Source organism: Tamandua tetradactyla, chromosome 4 (genome assembly GCF_023851605.1).
Source record: "Tamandua tetradactyla isolate mTamTet1 chromosome 4, mTamTet1.pri, whole genome shotgun sequence".
Classification (NCBI taxonomy): domain Eukaryota; kingdom Metazoa; phylum Chordata; class Mammalia; order Pilosa; family Myrmecophagidae; genus Tamandua; species Tamandua tetradactyla.
In genome coordinates, this window is record NC_135330.1 from 4222979 (window position 1) to 4228978 (window position 6000).

The following is a 6000-nucleotide window of genomic DNA, read 5'->3' on the forward strand; positions in this document are numbered from 1 at the left end:
ATCCCTACCACCATCACCACTTTATTCATGAGCCCATTGGGCAATGACAGGAGTTGCTGGGAAAAGAGGCTGAGAGGGATTTCAAGTGCTAACCTCAGTCCCTATTCTCATTTTCTTCTCTTCCGGTTATTTTATTTCTTATCCTTCAACCCTATTTTTTGTTGCTTCAAATAAAAATGCTCTTTTTATTATAGAGATAATGTATTAATTTTTAAAATTTAGACAACACAGGAGTGTATGTAGAAGAAATTAATTACCTCCGTAAGAGACTACTGTCCTTCCAGACATTCTTCATATGAGCACACATGCATTTTGCACACAGACTCATATTATGCATGGGATTTTATAACATGCTTTTCTCACTGCATAGAATATCATGATTCAGGTCTATGGGTGATCTTGCGTGGAACGTGGGGATGTTGAATCTTGCCCAATGGCATTTTTTTGCTATTTGGGCAAATTTTCTAAAGCAAAGAGACATTTTCAAAAGGTGAGCTTTGAGTCTATTAGATTAGAAAACACAAGTCATTTTCCTAAAAGGTGATCAAGGGGCTGGGGAATTTAAAAATTAAAATACCAGAACATATATTCCGAAAAGAGGAGCTAAAAAGTGAATGTAGTAATTTCCTCTTAGAAGGGAATGTGATGTCTGAGCAAAATTCTGTTGTTTATTTTGCATGGTCTTAACTGGAGCTACACAAAAAACCAGAGACCTACAGCAGGAAGTGCCTTCCCATGGCTGGTGGGGATGGGGATTCCCATGTGAGGCCTCTGGATATCTCAGGATTAGTCAAGAATCTTCAGAGCAACTTTCCCAAAACACTAATTGTATTTGTGTGTCTGAAGCTTTGATTAGTAGCTTACTTAGCTTTCTGGCTCGTTATCATCTTAATCTTTTTTTTTTTAATGTAATAGCATTAAAACTCTAGTTTGTGTGTGGGTGTAGGTGTGTGCATGTGAAGGGGGCGGTTTCAATTTCTAACAGGGGAAAAAATTTCAAAACAGACTTGAAGTTGTAATTGTTTCTCAACCAAAACAAGTTTCATAAATGGGTTGGCTTAAACAATGGGTTTGAGGCATTCTCCCTGAAGACTACGGCATCTGGGGCAGGTGTTCTGGGGCTTTTCTGTCACGTGGTGTATTAGTTAGGGTTCTCTAGAGAAACAGGATCAATAGGGAACACTTGCAAATAAAAAATTTATAAAATTGTCTCATGTGACCGTGGGAATGCAGAGTCTAAAATCTGCAGGGCAGGCTGAGAAGCCGACGATTCCGATGGAGGGTCTGGATGAACTCCACAGGAGAGGCTCACCAGCTGAAGCAGGAAGAGAGCCTAGTCTCTTCTGAATACTCCTTAAAAGGTTTCCAGTGATTAGATTAAGCATCACTCATTGCAGAATACACTCTGCTTGGCTGATTACAAATGGACTCAGCTGTGGATGCAGCTGATGTGATAATGATTTAATTCTATGAAATGTCCTCATTGCAACAGATAGGCCAGCACTCACCCAACCAGACAAATAGGTACTACCACTTGGCCAAGTTGACACATGAACCTGACCATGACAAGGATAGATCATATGCTCAGTCACAAAGTAAGTCTCAATAAATTTAAAAAGACTGAAATCATACAAAACACTTTATTGAATCATAATGGAATGAAGTTGGAAATCAATAACAGGTAAAAGGCCAGAAAATTCACAAATATATGGAGGCTAAATAACACACTCTTAAACAGTTAGAGGGTCAAGGAAGAAATTGCTAGAGAAATCAGTAAATATGGTTTCTGAAAATGAAAACACAACATATCAAAATTTATGGGATGCAGCAAAGACTGTGCTAGGAGGGAAATTTATTGCCTTAAATGTCTATATTTAAAAACGAAGAAAGAGTAAAAATTGAGGAATTAACTGTTCACTTGGAAAACCTAGAAAAAGAACAGCAAACTAACCCAAAGCAAACAAAAGGAAATACATAACATGGATTAGAGCAGAAATAAATGAAATTGAGAACATGAAAACAATGAAGAAAATCAACAAAACCAGAAGTTGGTTCTTTGAGAAAATCAATGGACCCTTTGCTAGGTTGACAGACAGACAGGAAGAGAGAGAAGGAAAGAGAGTAAGTGAGAGAGAGAGACAGAGAGAGACAGATAGCGCAAGTAAATATAATAAAAAATGGAAGACGGGATATAACTGCTGACCCAGCAGGAATAAAGGAGGTAATGAGAGAATACCATTAGCAACTATATGCTAATGAACTAGACAATGTAAATGAAACGGACGACTTCCTAGAAGGGCATGAACAACCAACATTGCTTCCAGAAGAAATAGACAAACTCAACAAACCAATCACAAGTAGAGATTGAATCAGTCATCAAGAAGCTCTCCAAAAAGAAAAGTCCAGGACCAGATGGCTTCACATGTGAATTCTACCAAACATTCAAGAAAGAATTAGTACCAATTCTGCTCAAACTCTTCAAAAAAGTTGAAGAGAAGGGAAGGCCACCTAACTTGTTCTATGAAGCCAATATCACCCTAATACTAAATCCAGATACTACTAGAATAGACAATTACAGACCAATCTCTCTAATGAATGCAGATTAAAAACTCCTCAATAAAATACTTGTAAATTGGATCCAGAAACACATTAAAAGAATTATACACCAGGACCAAGCAGGATTTATTCCAGGTATGCAAGGATGGTTCAACACAAGAAGCTCAATTAATATGATACATCATATCAACAAATCAAAGTAGAAAAACCACAGTATCATTTCAATGATGCAGAAAAGACATTAGGAAAAATTCAACATCCCTTCTTGCTGAAAACACTTAAAAGGAAAGGAATAGAAGGGAGCTTCCTCAACATGTTAAAGGGAATATATGAAAAACCCACAGCTAACATCATCCTCAATGTGGAAAGACTGAAAACTTTCCGTCTTAGATCAGGAAAAAGACAAGGATGCCCACTGTCACCACTGTTATTTAACATTGTGCTGGAACTCCTAGTCAGAGCAATTAGAAAAGAAAAAGAAATAAAAGGCATCTAAATTGGAAAGGATGAACTAAAACTCTCACATATATTCAGGAGTTATAACCAGTATTTCTAAATTCTGAGATAGTAAGCTGTTTGTATATAACCTGGTCAATCTTTGAAACTTTGGGTATTTATTTGACACCTGAGACTCAGAGTGAGAGCTCTGAAGCTGTGAAAGTCAGCAGTACTCCATACAGAAACTTTTTTTCTTTTTTCTTTTCTTTCTTTTTTTCTTTTTTTAAATACCAAAAAAGACAAAGCAAATGTAAACATTCCTATTTTGATCATTCCATTCTACATATATAATCAGTAATTCACAATATCATCACATAGTTGCATATTCATCATCATAATCATTTCTTGGGACATTTGCATCTATTCAGAAAAAGAAATAAAAAGACAACAGATAAAATGAAGACAGAAAAAAAAATTTACATACCATACCCCTTACCCCTCCCTTTCATTGATCACTAGCATTTCAAACTAAATTTATTTTAACATTTGTTCTCCCTATTACTTATTTTTATTCCATATGTGCTACTCGTCTGTTGACATGGTAGATAAAAGGAGCATCAGACACAAGGTTTTCACAATCACACAGTCACATTCATACAGATACGTTTTAAAAATTTGAAAAAGGATCCAGCTTCAAGTAAAGAGATGAATGAAGATGATCTGAAGAGGGCTAGGTAGAGCAGAATACAGGGTAAAGGACGGTATCGTCCATATTTTAAAACTTCAAGTTCTTTGTGAAACCACAGGAAGAGATGTTTATTTGGTGCAAAATTTATATATTGGGAGCTACATTACCTAATCTAACTTGAATGGTCAGTTTAGTTGAACACCATAAGTACATGGAATCATGAATAGGGCATGAGACTTTGTTGGTTTGTCCAGGTTAGTGTGATGCCCCAATATATTCCGGAGTAATTTGGGCAGTGACTAAAGAAGTATTTGAAAAGTTCCCTTCAGGAACAGGGTGGGGAACAGAGGAAATATTCAACATCCCTATTTGGAGAATTTCTGATATTCTTGCAAGCAGTGGGGACCACCACATCAATAGGCTGTGCCCTTGATCTTGGGTTCATCCCTATGAAATGCATTCCTGCAAAGGATAGGCTAAGCCTACTTAAAAGTAGGCCTAAGAGTCACCTCCAGAGAACCTCTTTTGTTTCTCATATGTGGCCTCTCTCTTTAAGCCACTTAGCAGGTGAGCTCACTGACCTCCCCATGTGGGACATGACTCCTAGGGGTATAAGTCTCCCTGGCAATGTGGGGCAGAAATCCCAGGATGAGCTGTGATTTGGCATCATGGGACTCAGAAAGCCTTCTTGACCAAAAAGGGGAAGAGAGGAATAAGACAAAATAAAGTTTCAGTGGCTGAGAGATTTCATAGTCGAGAGGTTATCCTGGAGGTTCTTTTAAAGCATTATATAGATATCCCTTTTTAGTTTATGCTGTATTGGAGTGGCTGGAGGGAAGTACCTGAAATTGTAGAGTTGTGTTCCAGTAGGCTTGATTCTTTTTTTTTAATTAAAAAATTTTTAAATATAACAACAAACAAAAACATTCTTAACATATATCACTGTGTTCTACATATATAATCAGTAATTCACAATATCATCACATAGTTGCATATTCATCATCATGATCATTTCTTAAACCATTTGCATCAATTCAGAAAAAGAAATAAAAAGACAACTGAAAAAAATTCATACATACCATACTCCTTACCCTTCCCTTTCATTGATCACTAGCATTTCAATCTAAATTTATTTTAACATTTGTTCCCCTTATTATTTATTTTTATTCCATATGTTTTACTGGTCTGTTGATAAGGTAGATAAAAGGAGCATCAGACACAAGGTTTTCACAATCACACAGTCACACTGTGAAAGCTGTATCATTATTCAGTCATCATCAAGAAACATGGCTACTGGAACACAGCTCTACATTTTCAGGCAGTTCCCTCCAGCCTCTCCATTACATCTTTTTTTTTTTTTTTTTTTTTTTGAGGGAGGAAATCTCCATTACATCTTGACTAACAAGGTGATATCTACTTAATATGTAAAAATAGCCTCCAGGATAACCTCTTGACTCTGGAATCTCTCAGCCATTGACACTTTATTTTGTCTCATTTTGCTCTTCCCCCTTTTGGTTGAGAAGGTTTTCTCAGTCCCTTGATGCTGAGTCCCAGCTCATTCTAGGATTTCTGTCCCACATTGCCAGGAAGTCATGTCCCACAAAGCCGGGGTAGGATGGTGAATTTGCTTGTTGTGTTGGCTGGAGAGAGAAGCCACATCTGAGCAACAAAAGAGGTTCTCTTGGGGGTGACTCTTAGGCCTAATTTTAAGTAGGCTTGACTTATCCTTTGCAGGGTTAAGTTTCATATGAACAAACCCCAAGACTGGGGATTCAGCCTATTGCCTTGGTTGTCCCCACTGCTTGTAAGAATATCACAAATTCTCCACTTGGGGAAGTTGAATTTTCCTCCTTACTTACCATTCCCCCAAGGGGACTTTGCAAATACTTTTTTACTCACTGTTCAAATCACTCTGGGATTTATTGGGGCATCATTCTGAACAAATCTACAAAATCTTATGCCCTACTCACAATTCCATGTACTTATGGTATTCAATTAAACTGTCCAGATAAGTTATATTAGGAACTGCACTAGTCAAAATATAAATTTTGTACCAAATAAACATTTTTTGCTTTAGTCTCACACATAAGTTAAAATTTTAAAATATTAATTACCGTCTATTTTCAACACCCTGCAATAATGACATTCCTTTGTTTTTCCTCATGCAAAAACATTTTTAAATTTGTACATTTAGTCACTATCATTATACACTCAAGGCATTCCTAGATTATACCATCTCAGTCTTTATCATCTATCTTTCTTTCTGATTTCATTTGTACCCCCAGCCCTCCTCCCTCTATCATTCTCACATTCAGAGT